Here is a 17,811-nt window from a genome sequence, read left to right on the forward strand (position 1 = left end):
CTTCCACAATAATTCAGTTCTTACGAATTATGATGTAAATCTAGCCATTCCACTGTAATCACAAGGACTGTGACAAAGCAGAGACGAAGAGGAAGAGAGAGGCCCAACTCGGCAGCAAATCAATCTCCCTCCAGCAGGTGGCGTTTTGGATGGAGGTCAATGAGAGTGTTGAATTTGGTCAACAAAATCATTTATGGGTTATTTGCTACGTGAGGTTTATTTGATMAAATAGAAGTTTCGTAATGCTTAAATTGTTACTAGTGTACTGATATAAGTAGGAAAAAACACTTTATATCGGAGTTGTCTCGAAATGGCTATGCATATTCATGGTATGAGGCTAGTAGCATAGCGTCTCTCTCCATTGAATACAGGTGGTTGCTGTCAACAACCCTCATTGCATATTCAAAAAAGGATTACAATAAGGAGATGTATCAACCAATCCAAAGAAAGGATAGGCGGGAGCTAGACAGTCCGCAGTGCTGCTTTGTGGACAACGACTTCCATTGTTAGGGAGGAAAGACGTGTATATATTGTCAGTATATCCATAATCCTTGGCCAAAGTGTGTCCATAGCACTTCCTGTCATTCATGTGTGTGGAGCGAGGGACCTCTAGTGGTGGGCTTGTGTCACGACACCTGAAGTGACATAGTATTCAATGTTACCCAATGTAATACCATAATAGAATGTCAACTCATAATGAATCTGAATATAATAGGTWATCTATTCACTATGGATAGCTCTCTGCTTGAGGAAAAAGGAGAATGATGATGTGTTGACCATATGTAGACCAAACACCATTTTTATGAGCTTCCAACCTTGTTAACGAGATTGAACGGGATCTTTACCAATTCGTAACATATTGTACGAATTGGAATTCKCAACATATMATACGAATTTCAGGATTATAATTTCAATCAATCAAGCAAATGTATTTTTAAAGCCCTTCTTACATCAGCTGATRTCTCAAAGTGCTGTACAGAAACCCAGTCTAAAACTCTAAACAGCAAGCAATGCAGGTGTAGAAGCACGGTGGCTAGGAAAATCCCCCTAGAAAGGCAGGAACCTAGGAGGAAACCTAGAGAGGAACCAGGCTATGATGGTTGGCAGTCCTCTTCTGGCTGTGCYGGKTGGAGATTATAACAGAACACGGCCATGTTCAAATGTTCATAGATGACCAGCAGGGTCAGATAATAATAATCACAGTGGTTGTAGAGGGTGCAACAGGTCAGTACCTCAGGAGTAAATGTCAGTTGGCTTTTCATAGCCGATCATTCAGTGTATCTCTACTGCACCTGCTGTCTCTAGAGAGTTGAAAACAGCAGGTCTGGGACAAGGTAGCACGTCCAGTGAACAGGTCAGGGTTCCAAAGCCACAGGCAGAACAGTTGAAACTGGAGCAGCAGCACGGCCAGGTGGACTGGGGACAGCAAGGAGTCATCATGCCAGGTAGTCCTGAGGCATGGTCCTAGGGCTCAGGTCCTCCGAGAGAAAGAGAGAGAAAGGGATAGTAAAAGAGAGAGAGAGAATTAGAGAGAGCATACTTAAATTCACACAGGACACCGGATAAGACAGGAGAAGTACTCCAGATATAACAGACTGACCCTAGCCCCCCGACACATAAACTATAGCAGCATAATTACTGGAGGCTGAGACAGGAGGGGTCGGGAGACACTGCAGCCCTAACCGACAACACCCCCGGATAGGGCCAAACAGGTAGGATATAACCCCACCCACTTTGCCAAAGCACAGCCCTCCAAACCACTAGAGGGAAATCTTCAAAGGCTTAGTATTGCGTATGGTGCACAGCATCATACGAAATGGATGACGTTGTGCACCATTTTCACCAACCCGTTTTGGCTCATGAGCGCTACTTTCAAAACTACTGGTTAAATTATACAACACCTTTATAAGGTTTCTTTAAAGGAGCTACATGTATGTTTTTTTGCATAGTAGTACAGACCTGAAGCTTTCCCAAGAAAACAAGAGCTTAAAGCACAGAGCAGCACGCATCTCAGTACAGAAAAACACTCACATCAGTATTGCTTTATCATTACATAAAACTATACATTAATAAAATGAATTACTACCACAATTAGTTAATTAAATGTATGTGCATGACAACATATTTATTTTTTACAAGTAGAAGGACATATCATATTTATTCTACAAGTAAAAGGACATATCATATTTATTTTACAAGAACAAGGACATATTCATATTATTTTACAAGTAAAAGGACATATCATATTTATTTTACAAGTAGAAGGACATATCATATTTATTTTACAAGTAGAAGGACATATCATATTTATTTTACAAGTAAAGGACATATCATATTTATTTTTACAAGTAGAAGGACATATCATATTTATTTTACAAGTAGAAGGACATATCATATTTATTTTACAAGTAGAAGGACATATCATATTTATTTTACAAGTAAAAGGAATGTCATATTTATTTTAGAAGAACAAGGACATCATATTTCTTTCCAAGTTGAAGGGCTTCCTGGACCATAGTAAGTCATTATAGCTTTTCACTTGTCATTCTGAAGAGAAAATGAATGGATGACAATCACATTATGTATTCAGTATTTATGTATCATTACATATTTGTATATATTGTATATTTAAGCAATAAGGCCTGAGGGGGTATGCTATATGGCCAATATACCAAGGCTAAGGGCTGTTCTTAAACACAACGCMACGCGGAGTGCCTGGATACAGCCCTTAGCTGTGGTATATTGGCCAWATACCACAAACCCCCGAGGTGCCTTATTGCTATTATAAACTGGTTACCAACTTAAAAAATATATATGTTTTGTCATACCCGTGGTATACGGTCTGATATACCACGTCTGTCAGACAATCAGCATTCAGGGCTCGAACCACCCAGTTTATAATTAATTCTCAGTTCTTCCTCAGTAATATCAAGGTGCACAAAATCTACAAATGTTGACAGACAACATCTAGGAAATGTACTGTAGACCTAGTTATATGATCATGTCTTCAAAGCCTCATAAGCATGTATTTATATATAAATAGTGTATTTTCTTTCTTTTTAGTATGAAACACTGAACGTGTCCACTACTTTGAGCAGAGCCCCATGTGCCCTGGTCAAACGATGTGCTACAGGGGACAGGAGGCCGTTTCAGATGTCATTATTTACATTGATTGACCTCTAACCTAACATTTTTGCAGTTTTGAGAGACAGTATAAGGCTTGAGAACTACACAACACAACACACACACACCAACCAACACACACACACACACACATACACCAACCAAGCACAGTTTCACTGCTGAAACACAACAATCTGAATCAATCTCACTTGCATTCCATTTTTATTGCAGGTAATTTATATATATTTTTTAAACAAGTAAAATCTTTGGATATCCAAAGCACAATTTTTTACTATTATAATTTTCAATWGTTTTTCCCCCCGACATACCTAAATTCTGTATGCAATACAAAGTCTTCTAGCTTCGACAAGACAGTAGCGGAACCTATCAAGACTCCTCTTCTGTTTAAGACGGGGTAAAAATTGCACTATTTTTATTTTTATGTCTGATTTATATTTATACTGCAATACATGCACTAAATGTAACTCTACTGTACCCACCAAAACCTCCAATACTGATGTCTGGTGTAATAACAACAATGTTCAGAAAAGTCAACATATGAAATGTCCTACTAACCTGCTGTACCCGATAATGTCCAGAATGCATCTGTTTTCAATAGCACATTATGAAAAATAAGAACATAAATGAATAAACAGAACATTTTACTGATGTTTACAAATGCTCTGGCTTTGTTCTTTCAAAAAATTCCCCACCACGTAATTTGTCCAGTATTCAACAGTAGTTGCGTGATTGGACAGAAACAACCACTATGTCACCAGCAGATGGAAGTGTTTACCTTGTTAGACTGTATCATGTCTGTTACCTGGGAGACTGGGGGGATGATGATGATTGGTTAGGAACAGAACTTTCTCTCTCTCTCTCATCCTGTTGTATCTCTGATGCTGTGGTCCCTGTCTATCCGCCCATGTCCAGTGTGCCAGCCAGCAGGCTAAACAAGGCTATGTGACATCAGAGAGGTTTTAAATGTGGTGTCTTTGGCTTCGTTACAAGAGGTGTCAGTGCCAGTGGTGACGTGGCGTCCTGGCAGTGGGACTGGGGACACACTCTCTGAGTCCCAAATGGCACCCTATTCCCTACATCAGGGTTTCCAACCCTATTCTCTACATCAGGGTTTCCAACCCTATTCTCTACATCAGGGGTTCCAATCTTATTCCCACACAGGGTTTCCAATCCTATTCTCTACATCAGGGTTTACAACCCTATTCTCTACATAGGGTTTCCAATCTTATTTCCCTTACATCAGGGTTTCCAATCCTATCTACAATCAGGGTTTACAACCCTATTCTCTACATCAGGGTTTCCAACCCTATTCCCTACATCAGGGTTTCCCACCCTATTCTCTACATCAGGGTTTACAACCCTATTCTCTACATCAGGGTTTACAACCCTATTCTCTACATCAGGGTTTCCAACCCTATTCCTACATCAGGGTTTCCAACCCTATTCTCTACATCAGGGTTTACAACCCTATTCTCTACATCAGGGTTTACAACCCTATTCTTCTACATCAGGGTTTCCAACCCTATTCTCTACATCAGGGTTTACAACCCTATTCTCTACATCAGGGTTTACAATCTATTCTCTACATCAGGGTTTTCCAACCCTATTCTCTACATTCAGGGTTTCCAACCCTATTCTCTACATCAGGGTTTCAACCCTATTCTCTACATCAGGGTTTACCAACCCTATTCTCTACATCAGGGTTTCATATCCTATTTCTACATCAGGGTTTACAACCCTATTCTCTACATCAGGGTTTACAACCCTATTCTCTACATCAGGGTTTACAACCCTATTCTCTACATCAGGGTTTCCAATCTTATTCCTACATCAGGGTTTACAACCTATTCCCTACATCAGGGTTTACATCCTATCTCTACATCAGGGTTTACAACCCTATTCTCTACATCAGGGTTTACAAACCCTATTCTCTACATCAGGGTTTACAACCCTATCTCTACATCAGGGTTTCATATCCTATTATCTACATCAGGGTTACAACCCTATTCTTTACATCAGGTTACAACCCTATTCTTACATCAGGGTTTACACCCTATTCTACATCAGGGTTTCAACCCTATTCCCTACATCAGGGTTGTTTACACCCTATTCTCGTACATCAGGGTTTACAACCCTATTTCTCTTACATCAGGGTTTTCTAGGCTTGCTCCTTGGGACCCCAAGCGGTGCACATCCTGGTTTTTGCCCTAACACTAGACGCTGATTCAAACGATCAACTAATCATCAAGCTTTGATCATTTGAATTATTTGTGTAGTGGTAGGGGCAAAACACAAGACGTTACATGGTGCACTACTTCTGACCAGGGCCCATACCGGATCACACTCACTAACAGAGAGGCCTGGGCTTCTGACCAGGCCCATAGAGAACACACTAACAGAGAGACCTGGAGCTTTTGACCAGGGCCCATAGAGAACACACTTACTAACAGAGAGACCTGGGCTTCTGACCAGGGCCATAGAGAACACACTTACTAACAGAGAGACCTGGGCTTCTGACCAGGGCCCATAGAGAACACACTTACTAACAGAAGACTGGGCTTCTGACCAGGCCATAAGAACACAGCTAACTAACAGAGAGACCTGGACTTTTGACCAGGGCCCATAGAGAACACACTAACTAAGAGAGACCTGGGACTTTTGACCAGGCCCCATAATGAACACACTAACAGAGAGACCTGGACTTTTGACCAGGGCCCATACGGATCACACACACTAACAGAGAGCCTGGGCTTCTGACCAGGGCCCATAGAGAAACACCTTACTAACAGAGAGACCTGGACTTTTGACCAGGGCCCATAGAGAAACACCACTAACAGAGAGACTGGACTTTTTGACCAGGCCCCAATGTGACACACTAACAGAGAGACCTGGACTTTTGACCAGGCCATACGGATCACACACACTAACAGAGAGGCCTGGGCTTCTGACCAGGGCCCATAGAGAACACTAACTAACAGAGAGACCTGGGCTTCTGACCAGGGCCCATAGAGAACAACACTAACTAACAGAGAGACCTGGGCTTCTGACCAGGGCCCATTAGAAACAACACTACTACAGAGAGACCTGGACTTTTGACCAGGGCCCATAGAGAACACACTAACAGAGAGACCTGGGCTTCTGACCAGGGCCCATAGAGAACACACTAACAGAGAGACCTGGGCTTCTGACCAGGGCCCATACAGAACACACTAACAGAGAGACCTGGGCTAGCTGCTCCTGTAGACTTCCAGTCATTGCGCAACCGCTACCTAGCAATGTCTCCAAAATCTATCCTTCAAAATGCACGAAGAGACATTATAACGCTATTCATGAGTTCATCTGACTCTGGGTAAAGTGCTGAACTATCTCTTTAAAATATGAAGAGCTTACTGTACCTATGCTGCTGACTTAATGCTGCATTCATAACATCTCGTAAATTCGTAAATAGCAGCATAGGACTGGGAAGAATCCACTTGAAGGCCCCTCAGAATGGTAATTACTAGTGAGAAACTCGCCTATCATCCCTGAGCTCCGACTTCTCCCACATGCTGAACTCTGATGTCACATACTAAGGAAATTACCTCGAAAACAGCTTTTTCCAAAATTTATGTAACAAAACATTATTTATGAAAATAAATCTCTTAAATGTGTTTTTTCAACACTATAATTTGTTTGCGAGCATGATAGCTGTACTTTTAGTTTATGGTTGAAGCAGCTTGTTTGCCATTTAGCTAATCAGCATTCTCAACGAGTTCAAAGCACCAACACCCACACAACTCCTTACTCCCAGTTTACAAGAAGCTTTTAGTTTCCCACTTGTATCAACACAGAATTAGGTCTCCGGGGTTACAAGGGGTCATCTTGAATAAACAGCAGTCACAGTTCATCAGAGAGAGAGAGAGAGAGAGAGAGGGAGAGAAGGTGTAAACTTGGCAGTAGAAAATCTGAACAGTATATTAGACCTCTCGGCTTCCTTATCAAATCTAAAAATCTCAAATAGAAAACTGAAGAAAATTAACAACAATGACAAATGGTTTGATGAAGAATGCAAAACTCTAAGAAAGAAATTGAGAAACCTGTCCAACCAAAAACATAGAGACCCGTGTGTGTGTGTGTATTCAGTAGTTCCTCCCGACTGTATGTAATTAAACCTAAGATTACCTGGGGTACCAATGTAAGAAATAACACGGAAAAAAACAAAATACTGCATAGTTTCCTAGGAACGCGAAGCGAGGCGGCCATCTCTGCCATCTCTGTCGGCTCCGGATATGTAGTGACAAGTAGTGTGGCGTCTCAAATGGAACCCTATTTCTTATACGGAACAAAACTATAAATGCCACATGTAAAGTGTTGGTCCCATGTTTCTTGAGCTGAAATAAAATATCCCAGAAATGTTCCATACACACAAAAGCTTATTTCTCTCAAATGTTGTGCACAAATTTGTTTACATCCCTGTTAGTGAGCATTTCTCCTTTGCCAAGATATGACAGGTGTGTCATATCAAGAAGCTGATTAAACAGCATGATCAYTACACAGGTGCACCTTGTGCCGRGGACAATAAAAGGCCACTCTAAAATATGCAGTTTTGTCACACAACACAATGCCACAGATATCTCAAGTTTTGAGGGAGCGTGTAATTGGCATGCTGACTGCAGGAATGTCCTCCAGAGCTGTTGCAAGATAATGTAATGTTCATTTCTCTACCATAAGCCATTTTAGAGAATTTGGCAGTACGTCCAACCGGCCTCACAACCGCAGACCACGTGTAACCACGCCAGCCCAGGACCTCCATATCCAGCGTCTTCACCTGCGTAATCGTCTGAGACCAGCTACCCGGACAGCTGATGAAACTGTGTGTTTGCACAACCAAAGAATTTCTGCACAAACTGTCAGAAACCGTCTCAGCGAAGCTCATCTGCGTGCTCGTCGTCCTCACCAGGGTCATGATCTGAATGCAGTTCGGCATCGTAACCGACTTCAGTGGGTAAATGCTCACCTTTAATGGCCACTGGCACGCTGGAGAAATGTGCTCTTCATGGATGAATTGGATTGCGTCATGTTGGCGATCAGTTTTCTGATATCCACGTTGTGAACAGAGTGCCCCATGGTGGCGATGGGGTTATGGTATGGGCAGGCTAAGCTACGGACAACAAACACAATTGCATTTTATCGATGGCAATTTCAATGCACAGAGATACCATGACGAGATCCTGAGGCCCGTTGTTGTGCCATTCATCCGCCACCATCAACTCATGTTTCAGCATGATGATGCACAACCCCATGCCGCAAGAATCTGTACACAATTCCTGGAAGCTGAAAATGTCCCACCTCTTCCATGGCCTGCGTACTCACCAGACATGTCACCCATTGAGCATGTTTGGTATGCTTTGGGATCGACGTGTACGACAGCGTGTTCCAGTTCTCGCCAATATCCAGCAACTTCGCACTTCCATTGAAGAGGAGTCGGACAACATTCCACAGGCCACAATCACCAGCCTGATCTCGAAGGAGATATGTCGCGCTGGTGGTCACACCAGACACTGGTTTTCTGATCCACACCCCTAGTTATTTTTCAAAGGTATCTGTCATCAACGGATGTATATCTGTATTCCCAGTCATGTGAAATGCATATATTAGGGTCYAATGAATTTCTGTCAATTGACTGATTTCCTTATATGAACTGTAACTCAGTAAAATCTTAGAAATTGTTGCATGTTGTGTTTATATTTTAGTTCAGTGTACATAGTACACTACTTTTGACCAGAGCCTTATAGGTCCTTCTCAAAGGTARTGCACTACACACTGAGTATACCAAACATTAGGAACACCTTTCTAATATTAGCTTCCCAAGTGGCGCAGCGGTCTAAGRCACTGCACTGCATTGCAGTGCTAGAGCCGTCACTACAGACCCGGGTTTGATCCCAGGCTGTATCACAACTGGACGTGATCAGGAGTTCCATAGAGCGGCGCACAATTGGCCCAGTGTCGTCCGGGTTAGGGGAGTGTTTGGCCGGGGGGGGGGGGGCTTTACAAGTAGGCCGTCATTGTAAGATAAGAATTTGTTCTTAACTGACTTGCCTAGTTAAATAAAGGTTAAATAAAATAAAATAATGAGTTTCCCTCAGAACAGCCTCAATTTGTCGGCGCATGGACTCTACAAGGTGTTGAAAGCGTTCCACAGGGATGCTGGCCAATGTTGACTCCAATGCTTCCCACAGTTATGTCAAGTTGGCTGGATGTCCTTTGGGTGGTGGACCGTTCTTGATACACACTGGAAACTGTTGAGCGTTAAAAACCCATCAGCGTTGCAATTCTTGACACCAGCAGGTGCGCTTGGCACCTACTACCATTCACCATCTCAATGGCACACATACACAATCCGTGTGTCAATTGTCTCAAGGCTTTAAAATCCTTCTTTAACCTGACTCCTCCCCTTCATCTACACTGATTGTGGATTTAACAAGTGAAATAAATAAGGGATCATAGCTTTCACCTGGATTCACCTGGTCAGTCTGTGTCATGGAAAGAGCAGGTGTTCTTAATGTTTTGTACACTCAGTGTATCAGGAATAGGGTGCTATTAGGGACTTAGCCATAGTATGGCTGTGCCATCATGCTCTGCTGAGCCCTGCCATAGTTTCCCTTTATGAGACAAACTGGCTGAATGGGAATGGATGGCTTGGGGTGTACTGGCCTGGCCCTGCAACAGAGACAAAGACAGATGAAGAGACAGTGTGTAGTATGTTTGTGTGTGAGTACAGAAGCAGACAGCTCATCAGAGAGTGGTGTTCCCGTTTTCTCTGCTAGAGATTAGGGTCATTTTATTTATTTATTTAACTAGGCAAGTCAGTTAAGAACAAATTTTTATTTACAATGACAGCCTGGGAACAGAGAGTTAACTGCCTTGTTCATGGGCAGAACAACAGATGTTTACCTTGTCAGCTCGGGGATTTGATCTTACAACCTTTCGGTTACTAGTCCAACACTCTAACCACTAGGCTACCTGCCGCCCCGATGTGGAAATGTTCTGAGACTACCTGAATTTGTTCAATAATAACAGAGATGTTAGTTTTCCATTGCAAAACGCTTTGCTACGCTGTGCCCTACTGAAGACAACCTAGGTAAGGCTCCACGGTCTCACAGCCGTCAGAGGTGTCATAGAAAAACCTGTTCCCTTCACTCACTAGAACTCGTTCATTCTTTGCTTGAGGTACCCTTGAGGACATGCTTAGTGTTGGAACCAACCATACTGTTGTGTTCTAAAAGCAACATGGGGATTTGGAAACCCGTCGGCCTGTTTGGGAAGTTAATCCACTGTGTTCCTCTCTTACGCATAGAGAGGGATTTAACAGTAGCAGTCACTAGGTGGAAAAACACAATTTCACAGATGGCAGAGAGAAAGAAAGAAAGAGAGAGAGAGAGAGAGAGAGCGCGCTCGCGCGAGAGAGAGAGAGAGAGCGAGAGAGAGAGAGCAACTCTTTGGTGAACAAAAAAAAAACAAATATTCTCTGATTCAGCCAATACACAAGTAAGAACAGATGAAACAACTCAAACTAGGACACACCTTTGCTTTAACATCATGGAGATGGATTTGACTTGCAGATGTGACCTGATGGCACAGGTTCCTCAGAGTAATTAGAGCTGGGTATCTGGGGACCAAGATAAGATGGTGAGACAGACTGTTAGGTCACATTGGCCAGTTCACCCCTGTTCACCCTGCTATCATCCAGAAGGGAGGTCAGTACAGGTGCATCAAAGCTGGGACAGAGAGACTGAACAAGAGCTTCTATCTCAAGGCCATCAGACTGTTAAATAGCCATCACTARCCGGCTACTACCCGGTTACTCAACCCTGCACCTCAGAGGCTGCTGCCCAATAGACATACACATGGAATCACTGGCCACTTTTTCTTAGGGATAGGGGGCAGTATTTTCACGTCAGGATGAAAAGCGTGCCCAAAGTAAACTGCCTGCTACTCAGGCCCAGAAGCTAGGATATGCATATTATTAGTAAATTTGGATAGAAAACACTCTGAAGTTTCGAAAACTGTTTGAATAATGTCTGTGAATATAACAGAACTGATTTGGCAGACGAAACCCCGAGCACAATCCATCCTGGGGAATAAAAATGTGAGGTCAATCTGTTAGTTTTCTATGGTAAGCTCTTTTTAATAGGAATCTGCTTGCAGCACTGTTCTTTCCATGTGTCACTCCAGGTGGACTCAAGTCCTTTGGTGCATGCGACCTGGAACACGCTTCACTTTGTTTTCGTCCGGTATTGAACACAGTTTATCCCGTCTTAAATTTTATCTATTATTTACGTTTTAGGATACCTAAATTTGGATTAGGAACGTTGTTTGAAATGTTTAGACCAAGTTTACAGGTAACTTATTAGATACTTTGTAGTCATGTTGGGCGAGTTAATTTTCTGAATCAAACGCGCCAAATAAATGGACATTTTGGGGATATAAAGAAGGAATTTATCGAACAAAAGGACCATTTGTGATGTTTCTGGGACATTTTGGATGCAACAGAAGAAGATCTTCAAGGTAAGCCATGAATTATATCGTTATTTCTGACTTTTGTGTCGCACTTGGTGGTTGAATATGATTTTCATGTGTTTGTATGTGGGGTGCTGTCCTCAGACAATCGCATGGTCTGCTTTCACCGTAAAGCTTTTTGAAATCTGACACTGGGGTTGGATAACAAGAAGTTAAGCTTTATTTTGATGTATTACACATGTATGTTTTGTGAATTTTATTATGAGTATTTATGTTTTGAATTTGGCGTGCTGCAATTTCTGGATGTTGTCAAATCAATCCCGTTACGGGATTCGAGCGGGAAGGGATCACTAAGAAGTTTTAACAGTCACTTTAATAATGTTTACATACAGCTTTACTCATCTCATATGTACAGTTGAAGTCGGAAGTTTACATACACTTAGGTTGGAGTCATTAAAATCGTTTTCAACCACTCCACAATTTGTTGTTAAACAAAACTATAGTTTTGGCAGTCGGTTAAGACATCTACTTAGGTGCATGACACAAGTCATTTTTCCAACAATTGTTTAAGGACAGATTATTTCACTGTATCACAATTCCAGTGGGTTCAGAAGTTTACATACACTATGTTGACTGTGCCTTTAAACAGCTTGGAAAATTCCAAGAAATTTGAAGCGTTCTGATAGGCTATTTGACCATCATTTGAGTTTCAATTGGAGGTGTACGCTGTGGATGTATTTCAAGCCTACTTCAAACTCAGTGCCTCTTTGATTGACATCATGGGAAATCAAAAGAAATCAGCCAAGACCTCAGAAAAGAAAATGTAGAACACCACAAGTCTGGTTCATCCTTGGGAGCAATTTCCAAACCCTGAAGGTACCACATTCATCTGTACAAACAATAGTATGCAAGTATAAACACCATGGGACCACGCAGCCGTCATACCGCTCAGAGAAGGAGACGCATTCTGTCTTAAGATGAATACTGAAAAGTCGCAAACCAATCCAGAACACGCAAAAGGACTTGTGAAAGGTTGCTTGGAGGAAACAGGTACAAAACCTAATCCATATCCACAGTAAATACGAGTACTATATCACATTTACCTGGAAAGGCACTTCAGCTAAGGAAGGCGACACTGCTCCAAAACACCATAAAAAGCGCAGACACAGTTTGCAACTGCAATGGGGACAAAGATCGTACTTTTTTGGAGAGATAGAAGTCCTCTGGTCGTGTACTGAAACAAAAACAGAAACTATTGACAGATAGACCATCGTTATGTTGGAGAAAATGGGAGAGCTTGCACGCGAAGAACACCATCCAACGTGGAAGCCGGCGGTTGTGGCACAATCATGTTTGTGGGGGTGGTTTGCAAGAGGGAACTGGGTGCACTTCCAAAATAGATGGCATCACTGAGGCAGGACAATTATGTAGATATATTGAAGCAAACATTCAAGACATCAGTCAGGAAGTTAAGCTGGTCACAAATGGGTTTCCAAATGGAACATGACCAAGCATACTTCCAAGTTGTGGCAAAATGGCTTAAGGACAACAAAGTCAAGATATTGGAGTGGCCATCACAAAGCCCTGACCTGAATCCTATAGAAAATTTGTGGGCAGAACTGAAAAAGCGTGTGCGAGCAAGGAGGCCTACAACCCTGACTCAAGTTACACCAGCTCTGTCAGGAGGAATGGGCCAAAATTCACCCAACTTATTGTGGGAAGCTTGTGGAAGGCTACCCGAAACATTTGACCCAAGTTAAACAATTTAAAGWCAATGCTACCAAATACTAATTGAGCACTGATTCTCATTGAGTTGTCTGTTGGACAATGATGACCTCACTGCACGTTTAAACTGATGAGATAAGACGCTGATTGGCCAGTCTACCGGAGTTAATGTGCCAGATCATCAATGAACTACTTTATATGGTGTGGCCTTTCTTTAATCTCTTGTTTAYTAACAACYTTTCATGTTCAAAACTGTGCACTCTCCTCAAACAATAGCATGGTATTCTTTCACTGTAATAGCTACTGTAAATTAGACAGTGCAGTTAGATTAAGAAGAACATAAGCTTTCTGCCAATATCAGATATGTCTATGTCCTGGGAAATGTTCTTGTTACTTACGACCTCATGCTAATTGCATTAGCCTACGTTAGCTCAACCGTCCCTACAGGGGACCCACCAATCCTGAAGAAGTGTTAAGGAAGTCAATGAGACGCACACACAGACATCAAAAACACACACAGACTAAGAGGACTGATAGGGTCTAGCTGTCAAGTGGCTGACATTGTCACGGTCAATGATGTGTGATTGAGCATTGGGTGCAATCATTGTCCTTTGTGATGGTGTCAATAGCCTCTCAGACAGATACAATAACACTGTGGCTTCCATCAGGCATATACACACACACAGACACAGTCACAGACACACAGTCACAGACACAGACACACACACACACACACACACACACACACACACACACACACACACACACACACACACACACACACAGTGGTTAAGATAAGAGCCTGAGGTCTATAGCAAACATGACGCAAGCAACTGACAATGTCAGTAGTTCACTTGAATCCTAACTGTCACTCTGTTAATACTGTAAATATATCTTCATTGTAACTTAGTAATTACAGTAATTATATCCCAACTGTCACTCTGTAAATACTCTAATTCTCCATGAAATACCTGTTCCAAGTGGCATTACAGTTCAGGCTCCCGAGTGGTGCAGCGGTCTAAGGCACTGCATCTCAGTGCAAGAGACATCACTACAGTCCCTGGTTTGAATCCAGGCTGTATCACAACCGGCCATGATTGGGAGTCCCATAAGGCGGCGCACAATTGGCCCAGCGTCTTCCGGGTTTGGCCGGGGTAGTCCGTCATTGTAAATAAGAATTTGTTCTTAACAGACTTGCCTAGTTAAATAAAGGTGAAATCAAAATATATAAACAACTGAAGATACTGTATGTGTTGTCAGTTCAATCATAAAAGCAACTAAAATGTATAACRTTATAGTTAGGAAATAAGTACTGAAGCAGCGCCTGGTGCCAGTCACAAGCTTTATTAACAGAGCAAAAAAAAGAAGAGAAAGTTCAATGTCCAAAATAGATTTCAAACAAATATACATCTCAACCAAAAAAGCTACAAAAAAAAATAGCTATAATATCTATCAAATAAATATTCACATCAACAACAACATGTCTTTCATCGTTTGAATCAAACATTTCCTTGCGACATTCTTTAATGTCTTTACACATATTATAAAATAAGATTTGTACAATCAAACTGTTACAGCACATGCTAGTAGTAGGACTGCACCAATGTACCACACACTTGCTGTACTACACAATGACTGACTGCATGTTAACTGATATGATCCATGAAATGTTTCTATATCCAAGACCGGATCCCCTGTACGAGTTTGGAACTCGGAATTATAAGGAAACTCAAGAAAAAATATTMTGAATCCAAATTCCGATCAACCCTTGAGGTAGAAGCCGAATCTGCACTTCCATTGACTGTGGAAATGTCTCSTTGTACGTTACGCCCTCCTTCACTCCCTATCTGTGCAACGAACCAACCGATGAGCCATTCTGAGTCTGGATTGGTTTCCTGTGTTGAACTGTTGCTAGGCAATGCTGAGGAATTCCAGTGTGTGACCAAGGAACTGGAGCCTTTGTGCAAATCAAATCACTGACTGACTGACTACCATGGGGTCGTCCACAGCTCACCACATAGGTTAACAAACACCGTCTCAGTCACACACACACAAGGATTCAATTCAAGCTTTAATACCAAAATAAAAACACACAAACCCCAAAATGAATAATGGAAAAAACATTACTTCTTTCTTTCTTTGGCCAGCCTGCATGTTTTTATTTTATATTACTTGTTCCTCTAACTCCCTAAATATTTCCATATACCCTAGCCCCTTTTCACACATTGATTGTTAAAAGTTAGGAGGCTTCCACATAACGTACCCCAATGGAAAAGGATTCAATAGTGCCAACAGTGACTAGAGCCGAAAACCAGATTCTCTCAGTCTCATTTCTTTAACTCACTCGTCTCCCAACGATACTGCACAACTGATAGCATAGACTCACTGACATCTTCAAATTGCATTATTCCCCTTCAGACTCAAATTCCAAACTCTTTAGTGGCACAGCGAGAGATGTCATTGGTTACCTTACATACCAGTGGCTACTAACGAGACAGAAGAAGGGAAAGTGGAACCAGATCGGACGCCATCTTGATTCTACAGCAGAGAGGATGGTTCAGTTTGTTTTGCCATACTGTATGTATGTCCATGGAGTAGCAGCAGGATATATTGGCTACTCGATCAGCTGACTTTGCATCACAATCACTTAAATCATTATTGCTTGATAGYTAAAGCCGAGATAGATCAATGCTGTACTGCACACACACAATTATAACCAAGAAGCAAAAGATTGAAGCTAAAAAAAGGTCCTAGTTTAGCGACACATTGGACTGGACTGCCCTCCATGATGCTGGGACTTGAGGTGTAACAGGACAACGAGAGAAAGAGAGAAAGGGAAGGAAGAGTAGAAACATTTAGGAAGAGAGGAGACTAAATGAAGTGGAGTGCTACATTACATTGTTGAAAATKAAATAAATGAACAGCCATATTTTCAAAAATCAGGATGAAACTTAGGAGATATTATATAAATGGTATAATGGAAACTGTATACTGTTTGATCATTGTTGATTATCAAAATACCAATAATGTGATGCTACAACACGTTCTTCTGTAGTAGGATTTTGTGAACTGGACATCACATTTCCCCAGTGAATTCAGCCAAGTTTTTAAGCAGCATCTTCTAGTTTCAAACAGACAGTCCTGTAAATAATCACCTCAAGGAATTGCAACACTGACCTGCCAACCATTACCAGAAGTAACTTCACAGATCTCTTGACAGAGCTGCATTAAACTGTGTTGTGCCCATGGCCCGGTTAAAACAATACCCCACTCCTTGGAAGTGGTTTTTTCTTCATCAAAGCACTCCTCATCAGACAATTCTCAGCTACATTCAGATTGTTTTCTATCTCTGGAAGCTCCAGTACATTCACATTGTTTTCTATCTCTGGAAGCTCCAGTACATTCACATTGTTTTCTATCTCTGGAAGCTCCAGTACATTCACATTGTTTTCTATCTCTGGAAGCTCCGTACATTCACATTGTTTTCTATCTCTGGAAGCTCCCATACATTCACATTGTTTTCTATCTCTGGAAGCTCCAGTACATTCACATTGTTTTCTATCTCTGGAAGCTCCAGGACATTCACATTGTTTTCTATCTCTGAAGGCTCCAGTTACATTCACATTGTTTTCTATCTCTGGAAGCTCCGGTACATTCACATTGTTTTCTATCTCTGGAAGCTCCGGGTACATTCACATTGTTTTGTGACTTCCCTCTTTTCTTCTCCCAAAGCGCCAATATCCATCTGTTCTGTACTTTTCCTCTGTAACCTGGTACTCCACTGACTGAGAGCAGATGGCTCACACTGGTGTCTGTCTGTCTGTGTGTATATCTGTCTGTCTGTCTGCCTGCCTGTCTGCTTGTCCGTTCGTCCACCGGCCTGCTTGTCTGTCTGCCTGACACCTTCCTGTTCACGCAATCAGCCCTTATCCGTCAAGACCTCCTCTCCTCACGGCCGAGACAATGAGAAGTGTAATGGCCCTCTGTTCATGCTATGATCCCATCAAACACTCCTCTCTCCACATCTCTCTCAATCAGTCAGCCCCCGTTGGGCCTTAATCAAGAAGAACACAAACACCGTTTGACCACTGATTTGCTCATGTTGCTACACCTTATAGTTGACACTCTGTAGTGCAGTATATTATCATGCTAGATTTTTTTTGAAAAATAGGTATTGAATTGTCTTGAGAGGCATTTTTAACATCCCAACTTTAAAGCTTTGTCACACGTTGCACATTTCTCCAATTTGGAAAAATCAACATGTTCCTAAATAGTAGTGATGTCACACCATCATCGTTGCATACCGTTACTGTAACAGGTGAGAAAAATGGTTCGCTGATGATCAAAAAGCCAAGATACAGTACTGAAAAAGATGAGATATGCACTGAAGAGTAGTTCAGGACAAAGTGTCCACCTGTTCTGAATTTATTTCACTTTGGGGGC

The 17,811-nt window shown here is 41.9% G+C and overlaps 1 pseudogene; it reads right to left on the reverse strand.

Moving 5' to 3' along the window:
- Positions 1-17,811, reverse strand: part of LOC111966139 (rho-related GTP-binding protein Rho6-like) — a 36,817-nt pseudogene that overhangs the window by 2,880 nt on the left and 16,126 nt on the right.

The sequence above is a fragment of the Salvelinus sp. IW2-2015 genome, linkage group LG7, assembly GCF_002910315.2.
Source record: "Salvelinus sp. IW2-2015 linkage group LG7, ASM291031v2, whole genome shotgun sequence".
Classification (NCBI taxonomy): Eukaryota; Metazoa; Chordata; class Actinopteri; order Salmoniformes; family Salmonidae; genus Salvelinus; species Salvelinus sp. IW2-2015.